This window comes from Neophocaena asiaeorientalis, unplaced genomic scaffold, assembly GCF_003031525.2.
Source record: "Neophocaena asiaeorientalis asiaeorientalis breed wild unplaced genomic scaffold, Neophocaena_asiaeorientalis_V1.1 scaffold203, whole genome shotgun sequence".
Taxonomy (NCBI): domain Eukaryota; kingdom Metazoa; phylum Chordata; class Mammalia; order Artiodactyla; family Phocoenidae; genus Neophocaena; species Neophocaena asiaeorientalis.
Window position 1 is genome coordinate 2092850 of NW_020172776.1, and position 21711 is coordinate 2114560.

The 21711-nt window shown below is 38.7% G+C and overlaps 1 protein-coding gene and 1 pseudogene across 1 annotated transcript in view; one reads left to right on the forward strand and one right to left on the reverse strand.

Annotated features, from left to right (window-relative positions):
- Positions 1 to 21711, forward strand: part of METTL24 (methyltransferase like 24) — a 107601-nt gene that overhangs the window by 57765 nt on the left and 28125 nt on the right.
- Positions 189 to 9314, reverse strand: LOC112396973 (40S ribosomal protein S8 pseudogene; annotated as a pseudogene).

The window sequence follows — 21711 nt, forward strand, 5'->3', positions numbered from 1 at the left end:
TTGAACAAATTCAAAAGCATAACATGTTCTTGGGTAGAAGGACTCATCATTATAATGACTTAATCTTTCTTATGTTAATTTATTCATTTAACATGATCCCAGTAAAATTGCCGGTAGAATCTTTTTTTTTTTTTTTTCAGAACAATAAACACCTTCATTACACAAGCTAAGATAGGAGGGAGGAGGATTTATTTGACTTTCCAGGCCTTGATTTTCCTCAGATAGAATTCCAGCTCCTTTCCCTCTAGCACATAGCCGTCTACTTGGCCACATTGGCCTGGTCTTGAACCGATGCATGCAAGAACCTTGCCCTGCTGGAACTGCTCCTCTAGAAGATTGCTGATTTTGGCATCCTTTTTCTTTCCATCATATTTCTTCTGAATTTTTTTGATTGTTCTTTGTTTAATATCTCTTCCTCCTCAGGAGTCATCTTGGCCCCCTTCTTGCAGCCCAGGGGCAGTGCATAGTGGGACTTGTGCCACTGTCCATATATTGTGCTGTCAATGAGCATGATGTAGTTCTTCACCAGGGTCTTGGTACAGAACGGTTCGTGGTTGGATGCATTGTAGACAACATCAGTTATCCTTGTCTTGCACGTACAACATTCTGAGCCCCAGAAGAAGTTCCCCACATCCAGCCTCAAGGCCTGGTACTTCCTGTTGCCTCCCCGCCCACGGACTGTGTGTATGCAGTGGGGGTCAACCTTGGTGTCAGTGGGGTGTCCCAGCACATACTTCTGCTTCTTGTGGTAGGGCTTTCTCTTGCCCCCAGTCTTGTGGCGCTTGTGCCAGTTGTCCCGACAGATGCCAGTCACTCGGTGCTGGCTAGAAAGAACTGTCTTTACTCCTTTGTATATTCTTGCCTCCTTTGTCACAGATTAATTGACCATAAGTGTGTGGCTTTATTTCTGGGCTCTCTGTCTTGTTCTATTGATCTATGTGTCTGTTTTTGTGCCAGTATCATACTGTTTTGATTACGGTAACATTGTAGTATAGTCTGAAGTTGGGGAGTGTGATTCTTCCAGCTCTGTTCTTCTCAAGATTGTTTTGGCTATTTGGGGTCTTTTGTGTCTCCATATAAATTTTAAAATTTTATGTTTTATTTCTGTGAAAAATGCCATTGGTATTTTGATAGGAATTGCATTGAATCTGTAGACTGCCTTGGGTAGTATGACCATTTTAACAATATTGATTCTTCCAATACAAGAACACAGCATATTTTTCCATCTGTTTGTGTCTTATAGTTTTTGGAGTACAGGTCTTTTGCCTCTTTAGGTAGGTTTATTCTTAGGTATTTTATTCTTTTTGCTACAATGGTATTGTTTCCTTAATTTCTCTTTCTGATACTTCATTGTTAGTGTATAGAAATGCAACTGATTTTTGTATATTAATTTTATGTCCTGCAGCTTTACTGAATTCACTGATGAACTTTAATAGTTTTCTGGTGGCATCTTTAGGATTTTCTGCATATAGTATCATGTAACCTGCAAACAGTGACAGTTTTACTTCTTCCTTTCCAATTTGGAAGGAATTCCACTCCTGGTTATATTCAAAACCCCACTAATTCAAAAAGATACATGCACCCCAATGTTCATAGCAGCATTATTTACAATTGCCAAGATAAGGAAGCAGTCTAAGTGTTCATCAACAGATGAATGGATAAAGAAGATATGTTATATATATTTATACACACACACACACACACACACACACACACACACTGGAATACTACTTAGCCATAAAAACGAATGAAATTTTGCCATTTGCAGCAACATGGCTGACCTTGGAGGGCATTATGCTAAGTGAAATAAATTAGACTGAGAAAGACAAATACTGTATGATATCACTTATATGTGGAAAATAAAAAATACAACAAACTAGAATATAGCAAACATGAAACAGACTCACAGATAGAGAGAACAAACTAGTGATTACCAGTGGGTGGGAGAGGTGATATAAGGGTAGGGGAGTAGGAGGTACAACTACTGGGTGTAAGATAGGCTCAAGGATGTATTGTACAACGTGGGGAATATAACCAATATTTTGTAATAATAATTGTAAATGGAAAGTAACTTTAAAAATTGTGTAGGGGGTGACTGGTTCAAGATGGCAGAGTAGAAGGATGTGCACTCAACTCCTTCTTGCGAGAGCACTGGAATCACAACTAATTGCTGAACAATCATCAACAGGAAAACACTGGAACTCACCAAAAAAGATACCCCACATCCAAAGGCAGAGGAGAAGCTGCAATGCGATGGTAGGAGGGGTGCAATCACAATAAAATCAAATCCCATAACTGCTGGGTGGGTGGCTCACAGACTGGAGAACACTTATACCACAGAAGTCCACCCACTGGAGTGAAGGTTCTGAGCCCCACGTCAGGCTTCCCAACCTGGGGGTCTGGCAAGGGAAGGAGGAATTCCCAGAGAATCAGACTTTGAAGGCTAGCGGGATTTGATTGCAGGACCTTGACAGGTCTGGGGGAAACAGAGTCCACTCTTGGAGGGCACACACAAAGTAGTATGCTCATCAGGACCCAGGGGAAGGAGCAGTGACCCCATAGGACACTGAACCAGACCTACCTGCAAGTGTTGGAGGGTCTCCTGCAGAGGTGTGGGGGGCTGGCTGTGGCTCACTGTGGGGACAAGGACACTGGCAGCAGAAGTTCTGGGAAGTACTCCTTGGTGTGAGCCCTCCCAGAGTCTACCATTAGCCCCACCAAAGGGCCTGTAGGCTCCAGTGCTGGTTTGCCTCAGGCCAAACAACCAACAGGGAGGGAACCCAGCCCCACCCATCAACAGATAAGCGGATTAAAGTTTTACTGAGCTCTGCCCACCAGAGCAACACCCAGCTCTACCCACCACCAGTCCCTCCCATCCAGGAAGCTTGCACAAGCCTCTTAGATAGCCTCATCCACCAGAGGGCGGACAGCAGAAGCAAGAAAAACTACAATCCTGCAGCCTGTGGAGCAAAAATCACATTCACAGAAAGACAGACAAAATGTAAAGGCAGAGGACTATGTACCAGAGGGAGGAACAAGATAAAACCCCAGAAAAACAACTAAATGAAGTGGAGATAGGCAACCTTCCAAAAAACAATTCAGAATAATGATAGTGAAGATGATCCAGGACCTCGGAAAAAGAATGGAGACAAAGATTGAGCAGATGCAGGAAATGTTTAACAAATACCTAGAAGAATTAAGGAACAAGCACCTAGAAGAATTAAAGAACAAAAAAACAGAGATGAACAATACAAAAACTGAAGTGAAAAATACACTAGAAGGGATCAGTAGCAGAATAACTGAGGCAGAAGAACAGATAAGTGACCTGGAAGACAGAATGGTGGAATTCACAGCTGCAGAATAGAATAAAGAAAAAGGAATGAAAGGAAATGAAGACAGCCTAAGAGACCTCTGGGACAACATTAAATGCACCAACATTCTCATTATAGGGGTCCCAGAAGGAGAAGAGAGAGAGAAAGGATCCGAGAAAATATTTGCAGAGATTACAGTCGAAAACTTCCCTAACATGGGAAAGGAAATAGCCACCCAAGTCCAGGAAGCACAGAGAGTCCCAGGCAGGATAAACCCAAAGAGAAACATGCTGAGACACATAGTAATCAAATTGACAAAAATCAAAGACAAAGAAAAATTATTAAAAGTAACAAGGGAAAAATGACAAATAACATACAAGGGAACTCCCATAAGGTTAACAGCTGATTTCTCAGCAGAAACTCTGCAAGTCAGAAGGGAGTGGCACAATATATTTCAAGTGACGAAGGGGGCTTCCCTGGTGGTGCAGTGGTTGAGAGTCCGCCTGCCGATGCAGGGGACACGGGTTCGTGCCTCGGTCCGGGAAGATCCCACATGCTGCAGAGCGGCTGAGCCTGTGAGCCGTGGCCGCTGGGTCTGTGCGTCCAGAGCCTGTACTCCACAACAGGAGAGGCCACAACAGTGAGAGGCCCTCATACTGCAAAAAAATAAAAATAAAAATAAAGTGATGAAAGGGAAGAACCTACAATCAAGATTATGCTACCAGGCAAGGACCTCATTCAGATTCGACAGAGAAATCAAAAGCTTTAGAGACAAGCAAAAGCTAAGAGAATTCAGCACCACAAAAACATCTCTACAAGAAATGCTAAAGAAACTTCTCTAAGTGGGAGGAAACACAAGAGAAGAAAAGGACCTACAAAAACTAACTCAAAACGATTAAGTAAATGGTAATAGGAACATACATATCGATAATTACCTTAAATGTGAATGGATTAAATGCTCCAACCAAATGACACAGGCTCGCTGAATGGATACAAAAACAAGATCCATATATATGCTGTCTACAAGAGACCCACTTCAGATCTAGGGACACATACAGACTGAAAGTGAGGGGATGGAAAAAGATATTCCATGCAAATGGAGATCAAAAGAAAGCTGGAGTGGCAATACTCATGTCAGATGAAATAGACTTTAAAATAAAGAATGTTACAAGAGGCAAGGAAGGACACTACATAATGATCACGGGATCAACCCAAGAAGAAGATATAACAATTATAAATATATATGCACCCATCATAGGAGCACCTCAATACATAAGGGAAATGCTAACAGCTATAAAAGAGGAAATCAACAGAAACACAATAATAGTGGGGGACTTTAGCACCTCACTTACACCAATGGACAGATCATCCAAACAGAAAATTAATAAGGAAACACAAGCTTTAAATGACACAATAGACCAGATTAATTGATATTTATAGGACATTCCATCCCAAAACAGCAGATTACCCTTTCTTCTCAAGTGCGCATGGAACATTCTGCAGGATAGATCACATCTTGGGTCACAGATCAAGACTTGGTACATTTAAGAAAATTGAAATCATATGAAGCATATTTTCTGACCACAACGCTATGAGATTAGAAATAAATTATAGGGAAAAAAACATAAAAAACACAAACACATGCAGGCTAAACAATACGTTAGTAAATAACCAGGAGATCACTGAAGAAATCAAAGAGGAAATCAAAAAATACCTAGAGACAAATGACAACAAAAGCATGACAATCCAAAACCTATGGGATGCAGCAAAAGCAGTGTTAGAGGGAAGTTTATAGCAATACAATCCTACTTCAAGAAACAAGAAAAATCTCAAACAATCTAACCTTACACCCAAAGGAACTAGAGAAAGAAGAACAAACAAAGCCAAAAGTTAGTAGAAGGAGAGAAGTCATAAAGATAGAGCAGAGGGTCTTCCCTGGTGGCACAGTGGTTAAGAATCTACCTGCCAATGCAGAGGACACAGGTTCAATCCCTGGTCTGGGAAGATCCCATGTGATGCAGAGCAACTAAGCATGTGCGCCACAACTACTGAGCCTGTGCTCTAGAGCCCGCGAGCCACAACTACTGAGCCCGTGTGCTACAGCTACTGAAGTCTGCATGCCTAGAGCCCATGCTCTGCAACAAGAGAAGCCACTGCAATGGGAAGCCTGTGCACTGCAACGAAGAGTAACCCCCACTCGCCACAACTAGAGAAAGCTCGCGTGCAGCAACAAAGACCCAATGCAGCCAAAAATAAATAAATAAGATAAATACATTTAAAAAACAAGATCAGAGCATAAATAAATGAACAAGGAACAAAGAAAACAATAGTAAAGATCAATAAAACTAAAAGCTGGTTCTTTGAGAAGATAAACAAAATTGATAAACCTTTAGCCAGACTCATCAAGAAAAAGAGGTAGAGGACTGAAATCAATAAAATTAGAAATGAAAAAGGAGAAATTACAGTGGACACCGCAGAAATACAAAGCATCCTAAGAGACAACTATAAGCAACTCTATGCCAATAAAATGGACAACCTGGAAAAAATGGACAAATCCTTAGAAAAGCACAAGCTTCCGAGACTGAACCAGGAAGAAATAGAAAATATGAATAGAGCAATCACAAGTAATGAACTTGAAACTGTGATTAAAAATCTTCCAACAAACCAAAGTCCAGGACCAGATGGCTTCACACGTGAATTCAAACAAACATTTAGAGAAGAGCTAACACCTATCCTTCTCAGACTCTTCCAAAAAATTGCAGAGGAAGGAAGACTCCCAAACTCATTCTACAAGGCCACCATCAACTTGATACCAAAACCAGACAAAGATACTACAAAAAAAGAAAATTACAGACCAACATCACTGATGAATATAGATGCTAAAATCCTCGAAAGAATACTAGCAAACAGAATCCTACAACACATTAAAAGGATCTTACACCATGATCAAGTGGGATTTATCCCAGGGATGCATACATTCTTCAGTATATGCAAATCAATCAATATGATACACCATACTAACAAATTAAAGAATAAAAGCCATGTGATCATCTCAATAGATGCAGAAAAAGCTTTTGACAAAATTCAACACCAATTTATGATGAAAACTCTCCAGAAAGTAAGCATAGAGGGAACCTACCTCAACATAATAAAGGCCATGTATGATACACCCACAGCAAACATCATTCTCATTGGTGAAAATCTGAAATCATTTCCTCTAAGATCAGGAACAAGACAAGGATGTCCAATCTCACCACTATTATTCAACATAGTTTTGGAAGTCCTAGCCATGGCAGTCAGAGAAGAAAAAGTAATAAAAGGAACACAAATTGGAAAAGAAAAAGTAAAACTGTCACTGTTTGCAGATGACATGACACTATACATAGATAATCCTAAAGATGCTACCAGAAAACTACTAGAGCTAATCAATGAATTTGGTAATGTTGCAGGATACAAAATTAATGCACAGAAATCTCTTGCATTCCTATACACTAACAACAAAATATCAAAAAGAGTAATTAAGGAACAATCCCATTCACCATTGCAACAAAAAGAATAAAATACCTGGGAATAAACCTACCTAAGGAAGTAAAAGACCTGTACTCAGGAAACTATAAGACACTGGTGAAAGAAATCAAAGATGACACAAACAGATGGAGAGATATATCATGTTCTTGGATTGGAAGAATCAATATTGTGAAAATGACTATACTTCCCAAAGCAATCTACAGATTCAATGCAATCCCTATCAAATTACCAATGGCATTTTTTACAGAACTAGAACAAAAAATCTTAAAATTTGTACGGAGACACAAATGACCCTGAATAGCCAAAGCAATCTTTTTTTTGTTTTGTTTTGTTTTTTTTTTCCGGTACGCGGGCCTCTCACTGCTGCGGCCTCTCCCGTTGCGGAGCACAGGCTCCGGACGCACAGGCTCAGCGGCCATGGCTTACGGGCCCAGCTGCTCCACGGCATGTGGGATCTTCCCGGACTGGGGCACGAACCCGTGTCCCCTGCATCGGCAGGCGGACTCTCAACCACTGCGCCACCAGGGAAGCCCACCAAAGCAATCTTGATGGAAAAAAATGAAGCCGGAGGAATCAGACTCCCTGACTTCAGATTATACTCAAAGCTACAGTAATCAAGACAATATAGTACTGACACAAAAACAGAAATATAGATCAATGGAACAGGATAGAAAGCCCAGAGATAAGCCCACGCACCTATGGTCAACTAGTCTGTGACAAAGGAGGCAAGGATATACAATGGAGAAAAGACAGCCTCTTCAATAAGTGGTGCTGGGAAAACTGGACAGCTACATATAAAAGAATGAAATTAGAATGCTCCCTAACACCATACACAAAAATAAACTCAAAATGGATTAAAGACCTAAATGTAAGACCGGACACTATATAACCCTTAGAGGGAAACATAGGAAGAACACTCTTTGACATAAATCACAGCAAGATCTTTTTTGACCCACCTCCTAGAGTAATGGAAATAAAAACAAAAATAAACAAATGGGACCTAATGATAAGTAAAACCTTTTGCACAGCAAAGGAAACTATAAACAAGATCAAAAGACAACCCTCAGAATGGGAGAAAATATTTGCAAACAAATCAACGGACAAAGGATTAATCTACAAAATATATAAACAGCTCATGCAGCTCAATATTAAGAAAACAAACAACCCAGTCAAACAATGGGCAGAGATCTAAATAGACATTTCTCCAAAGAAGATATACAGATGGCCAAGAAGCACATGAAAAGCTGCTCAGCATCACTAATTATTAGAGAAATGCAAATCAAAAGCACAATGAGGTATCACCTCACACCGGTTAGAGTGGGCATCATCAGAAAATCTACAAACAACAAATGCTGGAGAGGGTGTGGAGAAAAGGGTAACCCTCTTGTACTATTGGTGGGAATGTAAATTGATACAGCCACTATGAAGAACAGTATGGAGGTTCCCTAAAAAATTAAAAATAAAATTACCATATGACCCAGCAATCCCACTCCTGGGCATATACCCAGAGAAAACCATAATTCCGAAAGACACATGCACCCCAATGTTCATTGCAGCACTATTTACAATAGTCAGATCATGGAAGCAACCTAAATGCCCATCGACAGATGAATGGATAAAGAAGATGTGGTGCATATATACAATGGAATATTACTCAGCCGTAAAAAGGAACGAAATTGGATCATTTGTAGAGACGTGGATGGACCCAGAGACTGTCATACAGAATTAAGTCAGTCAGAAAGAGAAAAACAAATATTGTATATTAACACATATATGTGGAATCTAGAAAAATGGTACAGATGAACCAGTTTGCAAGGCAGAAAAAGAGACACAGATATAGAGAACAAATGTATGGACACCAAGGGGGCAATGGTGGTGGTGGTGGGATGAATTGGGAGATTGGGATTTACATATATACACTAATATGTATAAAATAGGTAACTAATAAGAACCTGCTGTATAAAAAATAAATTAAATTTTAAAAAATTATGTAAAAAATCCTGGAGTAAGGATGTCATAAAAGAAGGAATAATTAATTTGATTAAATATAAAATTTCTACACAGTAAAAATACCAAAAGCAAAATTAAAAGGCAAATAAAAAACTGAAAAGTATTTACAACTCATTTCATAAGCAGAGAGCTAATTTCACTGGTATGTAAGAGCTTTAACAAATCAATAAGTAAAAGGTTAGCAACTTAACAAAATTTGATAAAGACTGAAAAAGTAGTTCACATAAAAGAAAATACAAATGGCTCATGAAAAAGTATTTAAACTTGCTCATAGTATGAGAAATGGAAATGAAACTGCCCTTAGATATAATATTCTCAGGAATCAGATTATCAAAGATAAAGAGTGGCATGAACATAAATTGGTACAGTCTTTATGCCAGGCCATTTGGCAATATCTGTTACACTGCAGATGCAAATACCTTTTGATCCATCAATTCTACTTCTGTGAATTTGCCGTACAGTCATACTCCCATATATGTGAACTGATATATGAACAAGGTTATTATTATTTGCCTCATTGTTTGTAATAGCAAAGGATAGGAAATAATCTTCATGTTTACCATTGTGGAAGTGTTTAAGCAGATTATTTGACTTGTATTCAGAATACATAAAGAGCTGTACAACCAACAATGAAACAAAAAACTCAACTAAAAAATAGGCAAAAGATTTGAACAAACATTTCACCAAAGAAGATATTACAGATGGCAAAGCACACATGAAAAGATACTCAAAATTTTGTTAATCAATAGGGAAATGAAAATTAAGGCCACAATGCAATACCACTTCACAAACACCAAGATGGCTAAAATTAAAAAGATTGATGATACTAAGTGATGGTAAGGTGAAGTAACTGGAACCGTCAAACATTTCTGGTGGGAATGCAACTTCTTTGGAAACGAGTTTGGCAATTTCTTACTACGTTCTTGACCCTGCAAACCCACTTCTAGGTATTTACCCAAGAATGTTGAAAACATATGTCCACACAAAGACTTGTACTTGAATGTTCATAACAGCTTTATTCATTATCACCCCAACTGGAAACAACCCCATTGTCCATCAACAGGTGAATGATTAAGGAAGTTATGGTTTGAATGTACCATATACAATATACCATGCACCATTCCATCCATCTATGATGGAATAGCACTCAGCGGTAAAAAGGAACAAGTATAGTGATACATCAACATGAACAAAACTCACAGACTTCATATTGAATGAGGGAAGTGAGACACAAAAGATTACATGTTGTATGATTCTCTTTAGTGAAGAAGAAAAACTATCCTATAGTGATAGAAATCAGACCAGTGGTTGCCTGAAGCATGTGATGGTGGAATGGAGGAGATTTACTGAAACGGTCACAAGGGAATGTTCTGGGGTGTTGGTGGTTACATGGGTGTATACGTATGTCAAAAGTCATCAACCTGTATACTTAAAATATGAATTTTGTTGTATATAAATTATATCTCAATAAAGACAAATTGCAGAAGAATGTATGTAGATTTTTATCATTCACATACTTGTTTTTATGCATATAGGATCTCTCTAAAAATATATACAAGAAACTGTTGATACTAGTTGACTCCAGGGAGAAGAACTGAATGGTTGGGGAAGGGACTCTACTTTCTATATCTTTTAATTTTACACCTTGTGAATATTTGAAAAATTAAAATATTTTCAATGCTTCTCCTCCAGTTTCCTTTATTCTCTACTTCTGGTGTTCCCTTTAGATGTCTTTTGGAACCTCTCAGTCTTGAGAGGTTCCTCCTTGTCTCTCAATTGCTTTTTCATATTTTAAAATCTAAGTCACTGGCCTACTTTTGGGTGAATTCTTCCGTGCTGGCTTCCAATTCTTTAATTTTCTTTTTAACTATGTCCAGTCTAGAGTTCATACCCTTTGTTGATATTTTTAAGAATTACAATTATTGTATTTTTCACTTCCAAGATTTTTAATTGGTGTTTTGCCTGTCCCTCCGTTCTTTTTTAGTTCTGCATGTTTTTATTTCAAAGTGTATTGCCACTACTTCCGTCTTTGTGAAAGTAAATGTTATTCTTACTGATTGCTCTGAGTGCCCTAAACATACTTGTTTTAAACTTTTGTCAGACTGTTCAACAAAATTAATTTAATCTCGGAATGAAGTAATGTTCCAGTTATTGGCTTTGGTTGGCTGTTTCTCATCATTTAATTTCTGTGTGTATTTTCGAGTTTCATTTGTTAGTTCATTTTCAGTGGAAGGTTTTTGGTTTGGTTTTGCTTTTTTCTTTCCTTTTTGGTTCCACCCTTCTCTGCCTAGTGATTTTATAATAGCCTTCAGGCCTGGTCTTTTGTAAGCATTTGGGGACTCCTGCTTCTTCCAGTGATACTGGGAATATTCAGTTACTGAACCATCTGGGGTCTGGCTTATTTGCTGTCTGCAGGGGTGAGTCTCTCTTCTCTCACCTCCCTAGGCCAATGACTGGTTTTAAGCCATAGCCCCATCAGTGGTTGTCAGCAGTTTATTTTGAGCTCCTTTCTGGATCCAGGGTACTCCATTCCAGACTTCAGTGTTAATCAATGAATGTGGCCCAGCTGCTCTCTCACGGGAGCACTTTTAGTTCCTGTTCTCTGCAGGAGATGCACCCCGAGGACCACTGCTATACCTGCTTTATGTTGAGAACCCAGCATGTCCTGGCTTCAGTCTTGCTCACTGCTCTGTGTTCTGGTCCATGGAGACATTCATCTTGTTTTTGAGCCCTGCTTTGATCTTTTTGTCCCCTCCCTCATCATTCTCTTTTTCACTTTGTGTTTGGTACAATGGGGAGGATGTGCATCTTGCCTTCATACTTTTCTTTAAATTGATTCACCTTTCTTCCTTAGAATTATTTGCAGAAATAATATCCATGGACTCATGAGTCAACTGTCCTGGCTGTTTTCCAATATACATTAAAAATACCTTACGTGAAAGATTTTGAAATCCTTATTTATCTTGCCCTAAATCATATTCTATACCAATATTTCTCATATTTGCTGTGTATGTGAACCACCTGGGGAATCTAATGAAAATGTAGATGTTGATTTAGGAGGTTCAGCGTGGGGCCCGAGACTCTGCATCTCTAGCAAGCTTCCAGGCAATGCTGATGCTGCTGGTTGGGGACCATACAATGACTAGCAAGGTGTGTACCACAGTCTGAGAAGCACAGGAGCAGAGGATATTAATAGTAATTGTCAGTGCTGGGACCTGAACTTAAGTGGTGTCACCCAGAGGCCCAGCACTGGGCCACTTTGTGTTCTCCTGATGTCCTCTGCCTCTAGCCTGAGTCCTTACCAAAGGTGGAGTGAGGCACAGATGCTGTGCTGTGCTTCAGGTCATTTTTCTGTTCATGTGCCAGCCTGTTGCACCAGCTTTGTGTACTAGACTTGCTGTTTTTCTGGGACATTTTTTTTTCTCAGGAGGAAAACTCCTTTATAAAAATATCCCCTGGTCATCTGCCACACCAGTGCAAGGCCCAGACATGCCTGAGTCCTGGATGACGAATGGCTTTACCCTGTAGCTGGACCTCTGCTTCGCAGATGTGTGCTTCCAACTAAACTGTGTGTGCCTCAAGACCAGAGACTCTTTATTGTATGGAGTCACATCCTGACTACCCCGTGAGGAGCTCAGGAAATATATGCTTGTCCACCTGACTTTGTCCCTGGTACCTTTCTAAATAAAACGTGCAGGGTATCAAAGTTTGAATACTTCACCTTTTCCTACAGCGTACCGTGGAGTTAATCAGCAGCAGTGTGAGCATCCAGAGGCCTTAGTCACTGGTATTTCAGAAGAATATTTGGGTAGAAAACTGCATGAAAACAAGATATGCTGTGATAAAGGTAGAAGTCCAGGTGATTCTTTTAGGGCCCAGTGGAATCTTCTATTTAGACTTGTTTATATTCCTTTTTCAAAGAGAGGTATGTATCTTTCTGTATATTTGAAGGCAACTTCATCTCACAGAATTGCTATTTAATCATGATGGTGCTGTGTTTCTGTGAAATAAGCCAGTGGCAATTTAAGAGTCATGAGTCATTCATGGTACTGAATTGTAATTTGAAATGCAGAGACATCTTTCTGTCTCCATCAATCTGCAGTGGACCCTAAGGACAAGCCATCTTGAGAACATGAGTCAAGCATTTATGCACTCAACATTTAGGACATGAGTTTTGGCTTTTTTTTTTTTTTTTGAGTTTTGGCTTTTTTTTACCCTGTTCACGCATCAGTAATGGTGAGATTTGCTGTGAAACGAAAAGTCTTGGCTCTTCTTAATAATTTTCAAACCGTTCAGTGCCTCTGCATAGAGCTACAGTTTTTGTTTCCTTAGATGTGTCCTCCCCTTGGTTTTCCATGGCCAAAAGCCATGACCGGAAAAGGTTGTGTGTGAACAGTGCCCTGGAATCCAGAGACCCACTCCCACCTGTACAACCAAGCGCTTCTTGGATTTCAGTGTTAGAATTCAGAACACCAGAAAACAAACCAAAAATAACAGCAACAGGCCACCGTCAAAGCATCCAGTCTTCTAGGGAGATTGATTCAAATGTCAAGCCCAGGACCAACCTCAGAGATTCTGATTTAACTAGTCTGGCATGGAGCTCAGGAACCTGCATGTTTAACCAACCGCACCCCACTCTGCCCCAGGTGATATGAACATCACCCTTTGAGGAGCCTCCCTGTGTAGAGAGGACTTCAGTGGCTCAGCCTTCCGTTTGCAAATCCCTCATCCCCTGCTGTGCATAAAACCCGTTAAACAGGAATGGAGTCCCGAGCCTGGCTGTCAGCTTCTGTAGCCTCACTCCCTCACTCCTCACAAAGTCTCTGTGTCCTCTGTGCCTCAGTGTTCCCTACTAAAAGGTGAGCGATATGGATCTCTGCCATTTGAGAAGGTTGTACAGGAAAATAAACTCATGTTGGTGACAGTGATGAATGAAGAGTATTCATGGAACCAGAATTGGAACTTTATTTTATAGAGCACTGTGACTGACTCTCACTCCTTTGAGATTTTGAAGGGGGTCCAGTATTATTACCAAAGAGGAAGATTTCACAAATGGAGGAAATTAGGCTCCAGGAAGCTGGCATTTGTTTTTCTTCATCGCTGTGTACCAGGGCTGGGTGTATTTGTCTGAGAATCTTCCTTTTTGACAAACTTTGGGGCATGAGAGCCAAATGAATCCTGAGGGAGCAGAGGGGGTCTCTAAGCTCCAGGTGCCTCTAAAGGTTTCCTTTTTTGTGACTTTCCTAAAGGAGATGGTGGGCCGATAGAGGGATGCTATGCTCAGTGCTACACAGCTAAGATTCACTGGGTCAGGCAGCTCTGCAAGTTCCTTTATGTGTGTTAAAAAATGCTTAATGCCTTTTGACATTAAGAGCCCCAAGAACTTGCTATCATATTAGCGAATCCTCTGAGGGAGAGATTCCTGAACAAATCTGTGAGGTCACGCCTAGGCCGGCTGTTTCTGCCTCCAGAGCTCAGCAATGCCAGCCTCTGGGGTGCCCATGCATAATAAACCGCCCACAGAGCAGGCTCCAAGTGCATGGGGAAAGATGGTCGCAATTTCACTTGGAGGTAAAACCTGATTTATTTTTCAGCCATGAAAATATTAGAAAAGGAAGATGTCATTTGCCACTTTTTAGTTAAAAATAAGGACCTTTTAAAAAACACAAATTTCCTAGCATGGAGTGGCATTCAACAGTTTTGCAATTAAACTGATAATGAAACATTTCCCATAAGAACTTCTTTTTAAAATCAGTGCGATGGGTTCACAGCACACCATTAGAAGGAATTATGTAAAGCAGCCTCTCTGTTCCAAGTTTTAAGATCTAATTTATTCCAGATTCTGCGGGAAAAAACCGTTCATGTGACAAGCCTGCTAACAGATGTCAATTTAGTTTTGTAGCACATGCCTGCACTTCAGAGTCAGAAAATGGAGATTATTCTTTTCGCCTGCTGTTTATTACACGACACAGCTTCATAGCACTATGCCCTGGAGGACAGCGGATTAATAACCTGTGGGCAAGCAACTTACCACCCGCTTTCATCTTCTGCAGTGTTGAGTGTAAGCTTTATTTCACATTACCCTTTCGGATTAAGAGAGGTGCTGGAAAAAGCAAAGGTGACAGAAAATGGATTTTTCTGTTTTAATGTCATGTAGGTCAGAGGACAGATTATACTGTAGTGAAGAGAAATAAGAGAAAAAATAGGAATTATTCAACTAGATAGAACTGAATCTATATAAAAACGTTTTTGTGGTGTTGGTTGGTAAAACGAAGTAATTCTATATGAAAGATACTATGTCAAACCAGCCGTAACAAGGACTCTCCACTTCTTCACATTCACAGGGCCCATTTCTCAATGTTCACATGGTATAGTAATTATTGGTTTATATGTTACATTTCTGTTCACATTCCCATCTGTCCAGTCCATCCATCCATTTATCCATTCCTCCATCCATCTATCCGTCTAATAAATATTTATTAAGCATCTTCTGTATGCAAGGACCTGTGCTTAAATAATAAAGATGTAGGGGCAAACAAGTCTCTTTTTAATTGAAAGAATTTTGAATTGTGGTAAAATACACATAACAGAAAATTTACCATGTTAACTATTTTTAAGTGTGGTTCAGTAATGCTATGTATGTTCACATTGTTGGGCATCTCTAGAACGTTTTCATCCTGCAAAACTGAAACTCTGTACTCATTAAACACCAATTCCCCTCTTCCCCCAGCCCTTGGCAACCACCATTCTACTTTCTGTTTCAATGAATTTGACTATGCTAGGTGCCTCATATAAATAGAATCATACACTATTTGTCTTTTTGTGACTTATTTCACTTAGCATAATGTCCTCAAGATTCATCCATGTTGTAGCATGTGACAGGATGTCCTTTCTTTTTAAAGCTGAATAATATTCCCATGTACGTATATACCACAATTTTGTTTATCCATTTATCTGTCAGTGGACAATTGGGTTGCTTCCACCTCTTGCCTATTGTGAGTAATGCTCCCAAAGGGTGTGCAAATATCTTTTCAAAACCCTGCCTCTAGTTCTTTTGGATATATACCCAGAAATGGAATTGGTGGATCCTATGGTAATTCTATCTTTAATTTTTTTGAGAAACTGCCATACATACAAAAAAGTGGCTGCACCACTTTACATTTCTACAAACAAGTGTCTTAAGATTTAACACATTTCTAAAAAGGCAGAAACGTGAATCTGTAGTGAGTGCTACAGAGAAGTGCGATGTGCCATGGGGAGTGTTTAACAGAGAAATTCAATCTAATATGCCATTTATTTTTGTATTCCTGATGCCTAGTCAATAGTGGAGACTCGGTAAGTGTTCGGTGGGTGGGAGAGTAGGCCATGGCGACCCTTTTCCTTTGTTTCCTTCCTGCTATGCAGCTGCCCTCTGTACTGCACGAATGGTAATGGAGGTCAGTGAGAGCATTTGTTAATAGATTACTAGCTTTTCCTTGGTTGACTCTACGGCTCTTTTGCAAGATTATGGAAAACATTTTCCCAGTAATGTTCTTTTTCTTATTCTGTACCTCATCTAATATTTAGAGATGTTGAGATGTTTCTACCAGATATGTCCCTGCCTTTTCTTTGGGGGAGAAAAAAGCTGCCTGAGTATGTAAGATGACAGTGTAGTGATGTTAGGGAGTCGTGGGGTATTCAGGGAGAAAATGTTCTTTCTATTCTTAGAACACTGCCTGTATTCCCCAGAAAATTTTGTTCTATCAAGATAGCAAAAGGGCCTCTCGCTCATTTTCTCATTCCAGTAACATTTTTCTCAATCCTGTGCTATTTATAGATACTTTCAGTTGAAATTTCATTTTTGAGATTTTTCAAGGGATTGTCTGATATTTAAGATATATAGGCATATTTGGAGACTTAAACTTCTTGATCCTGGTTTTACAAAAGGAATCTTTTTATCTGATCCCCAAACCAACGAAAGACATGTTTATTATTCTGCCCAGTTTTTAATTTTGTTAGCAATTGAGGCAAAGGAAGAGGCTGGCTACAAAAATACTTGGCACAGCTCTTTCCTTAGAAACTTAGATTGTTTTTGCTGTTTGCTATGGCATTATTATTCTGATGGGCTAGAGAGATCCAGTTATCTGTCTGAAATGAGTCCTGAGGGTTTTTCACAGTTGCCCTGCACACGGTATTGGCAGAGGAAAACAAACATTGATGACATTTTCCGAATGCTGTTTTGGGGGCAGGTGGGAGTATGGGGCCAGGTTGCCCAGTGGAGGGGTCACTGGCTTTCAGCCAAAAGGGCTCTAATGCTGCCTTTCCCTCCTGCTAGTTGTGTGAAAAGCATAGGTAAATTAAGCCCTCTGAGCCATGCTTTATTTTTCTGCAAAATGGGGATGATAATACCTTTTGTGTGAGATTGTTAGGATTAAAGACAAAAGGTCTATAAAGAACCTAGCACACAGTGCCTGGGCTGTTGATCCCCAGATGGCAGCTGTTTATTTAATAGTTACTGGGTTGAATTGATTTGAATTGTTTTAGGCCGATATTCAGATACTTGGAATGGAATATTATGGTGTAGACCGTTTGGTGTATTTCATTGTTCTTCTGCTTTCTTAGTGATAGTGGGGTATTTCCTATAGGTCAGCCATGTACTCTAGAAAACGTTAGAGAGTCAGTATCCTGGATTGGATTTTGGAAGTGCTTAGAACAGCAGCAGTGTGAATCTGATGTCCAGACATGCCTTCAATATCCCTGGGATCAGTCTTTCTGCAGTGACAGTAATAAATATGGTTGGTGTGCATTTCAAATAGTTCACCTGCTTCATGGCATTGGTAGAAAGCTTGTAATTCAGTCATTTTTCCCCATGTCCATGTCTTGGGTATAAGCCCCACAGGCTTATTGAGTATACCATTGTGGAATCATTTGGGTGGTGAGTATTGATGTCTTCGAAGGTATTTTATATAGTAATAACTCTTTAATACTTGCCACTACATTTGCCTTATGACATTGAATCTCCTCTAGGTTGATCTTTCTCTCCTGAAACCCTCTGTTAGATAATTTTGACTCCTTTTTGGAGACACGTCAGGTATAGCACCAACTGTTGGCTGAACTAAGTGCTCAAGAATATTCTGAATAACTAAATTTTCTGACTAAATGAAAGATGTGCTGTTGCCCACCTCTGTCTTTATTGTTCCTCTATTGTGCTACTTACTGTGTTAAGTATAAACACCTCATCTAATGTGCAGGGTCTCAATTCAGTTTCCAACTTCTTTATTTTCCACCACTTTTCTACAGATATTCTATGCTCTAACCTAACTAGACAATTTTATTTCCAACTTGCCCAAACTTCCTCACCCCATATAACTTCAGTCACAATTCCTTTTGTCACTCATATTTTCTCTGTATCTGAACAAGTCAAAATTTCACTCATCTTTCAAGGTCTGCTTCAAATGCTGTCTCATCCACAAAGCTGTTCTTAAAAACATTTATTTTAGTGGTTTTTAATTATATAAATTGCATATGTTCATTGTAGAAAATTTAGATAATAGAGAACACAGAAAGTAAAAAGATGAAAATTAAAATCTCCTTTAATTCTACCTCTAAGATAACTACTATTAATACATATAGTCACTCTTTTCAGATTATTCTCTGTATAGTAAATATATTTTAACAAAATAAAAATGGGATCATACTGTATATGCTATTTTATAATCTGCTCTTTTGTTATTGACTATTTTTTTTAGAGCAGTTTTATGTTCACAATAAAATTGAGCAGAAGGTACAGAGATTTCCAGTATACTCCCTGCCCCCGACACACGCAGAGCTCCCATTATCAACGTTCCCCACTAGAGTGGTACATAGTTTATGTTATGATTCAGTCTTGGTGTTGTACATTCTGTGGGTTTGGACAAATGTGCGGTGACATGAATCATTATTATGCTATCATGCAGAGTATTTCCACTACCCTAAAAATCCTCTGTTTTTACCTCTTCATCTCTCCCGTTGCCCCCTTGCCCCAGACGGCTGGCAACCTCTGATCTTTTTACTGTCTCCATAGTTTTGCCTTTTCCAGAATGTCATACAGTTGGAATCATACTGTATGTAGCCTTTTCAGATTGACTTCTTTCACTTAGAAATATGCATTTAAGTTTCTTTCATGTCTTTTCATGGCTCGATAGCTCTTTTTATTCTTTTTTTTTTTTAGTGTTGAATAATATTCCATTATCAGGATGTGTCACAGTTTATCTGTTCACCTACTGAAGGACATCTTGATTGCTTCCAAGTTTTGGCAATAATAAATGCAGCTGCTATAAATGTCCATTTGCTGTGTTTTGTGTGGAAATGTTTTAATCTCCTTTGGATCTTATAAAAATAGTGTGTTTAATATTGTATGAAACTGCAAAACTGTCTTGTAAAGCGACTGTACCAGACCATTATGTATTCCTACTAGCAGTGAATGAGAGTTCCTGTTGTTCCACATCCTTGCCAGCATTTAATATCAGTGTTACAAATTTTGGTCATTCTAATAGGTGCATAGTGGTATCTCATTGCTGTTTTAAGTTGCGTTTGCCTGATGACTGACATATGATGTGGAACATTTTTTCATATACTCAACTGCCATATGTGTGTCTTCTTTGGTGAGGTGTGTGTTAAGGTCTTTGTCTAATTTTTAATCTGGTTGTGTGTTTTCTTATTGCTGAATTCAAAGAGTTTTTTCTCTGTTTTTGGATGTATCCTTTGCAAATATTTTTCCCAGTCTGTCACTTATCTTTTTCTCTTGACATTTTCTTTCACAGAGCAGAAGTTTTTAGATTTAATGAAGTCCAGTTTATCTTATTTCTTCCATGGATCTTGTCTCTGGTGTGGTATCTAAGAAATCATTGTCAAATCCAAGGTCATCTAGATGTTCTCCATGTTATCTTCTAGGAGTTTTATAGTTTTGTATTTTACATTTAGGTCTGTTATCCATTTTGAGTTAATTTTTATAAAGGGTATAAAGTCTGGGTCTAGATTCATTTTTTTTTTTTTGGTAGGGGATGTCCAGTTTTTCTAGCATCATTTGTTGAAAGACTGTTTTTCTTCCAATGCTGTCCTTTGCTCCTTTGTTAAAGATCAGTTGACTATATTTATGAGGGTCTATTTCTGGGCTACCTATTCTGTTCCATTTATCTATTTGTCTATACTTTTGTCAGTACCACAATGTCTTGATTACCATAGCTTTATAGTAAGTCTTAAAGTCAGTTAGTGTTAGTCTTCCCGCTTTGTTCTTCTCAATCAATATTGCATTGGTGATTCTTGGTTTTTTCCTCTCCATATAAACTTCCGGATCAATTTGTTGACAAAAGAAGTTGCTGGGATTTTGGTTAGGATTACATTGAATCTATAGATCAAACAGGGAAGAACTGACATCTTGGAAAATATTGAGTCTTCCAAACCATGAATGTGGAATATCTCTCCATTTATTTAGTTCCTACTGGATTTTATTCATCAAAGTTTTGTGATTTTCCTCATATAGATCTTGTACATATTTTGTTGGATTTATATATATTTAAATATATTTATTATATAAATATATGCTAGTATATAAATATATATTATATATCAATGTATATATTAATATATTAATATAAAACATACATTTATATGTTGTATATTTATAAATATATGTAAATAAATATATATTAATGTATAAATTTATATATTAAACTTATATTAATATATATTTATATATAATAATATATAATACATATATAATATATAAATATATAATAATATATTTATCCATACAATTGCATTCTCTGTGACTATTTACAAACATGCTATAGAACTATATTTTGCGAGTACATAAAGATATCGGAGATAAATGTTAAAGGCCCCAAACAAAGATCCAAATAGTATGTCACCCGCTATTTGAATAAACGTGAAGAGTTTTACATACATATGTATGTGTGTGTACTTTATTTTTTAATAAATTTATTTATTTTATTTATTATTTTTGGCTGTGTTGGGTCTTCGTTGCTGCCTATGGGCTTTCTCTAGTTGCGGCGAGCCGGGGCTACTCTTCATTGTGGTGCGCGAGCTTCTCATTGCAGTGGCTTCTCTTGCTGTGGAGCACGGGCTCTAGGTACGCGGGCTTCAATAGTTGTGGCTAGAGGGCTCTAGAGTGCAGGCTCAGTAGATGTCGTGCACTGGCTTAGTTGCTCTGCGGCATGTGGGATCCCCCCGGGCCAGGGCATGAACCCGTGTCCCCTGCATCGGCAGGCGAACTCTCAACCACTGCGCCACCAGGGAAGCCCGAACATTTTTTTTTTTTACCGTGTGTATTTTATACTTTTTCTATAACCTATAATGAAATACATATTTGCAATGTAAATTTTAAGACCTGCATATATTCTGATTCATAGGTGTATCAGAGTTTATTTAACCACTCCCAAAATGTTAGGCATGTCGATTATTTCCAGTTTTTAACTACTATAAACTGTGCAGTGTTAAGGCTTTTCATACATATTGCTAAATTACCCTCAAGAGAATTTGTACCATTTTACTTTACAGGGATTCATACAGTGAATGTGATTGCTTACCTCTTTGAGTTTCCCAAAATGTTTTTTTTTTTTTTACTATTGTAAATAGAGCTGCAATTAATTTTTTGGTACATGACTCTTTTTGAATTATGGTTTTCTCAGGGTATATGCCCAGTAGTGGAATTGCTGGGTCATATGATAGTTCTATTTGTGGTTTTTTAAGGAACCTCCATACTGTTCTCCGTAGTGGCTGTGCCAGTTCACATTCCCACCGGCAGTGCAAGAGTGTTCCCTTTTCTCCACACCCTCTCCAGCATTTATTGTTTCTAGATTTTTTGATGATGGCCATTCTGACT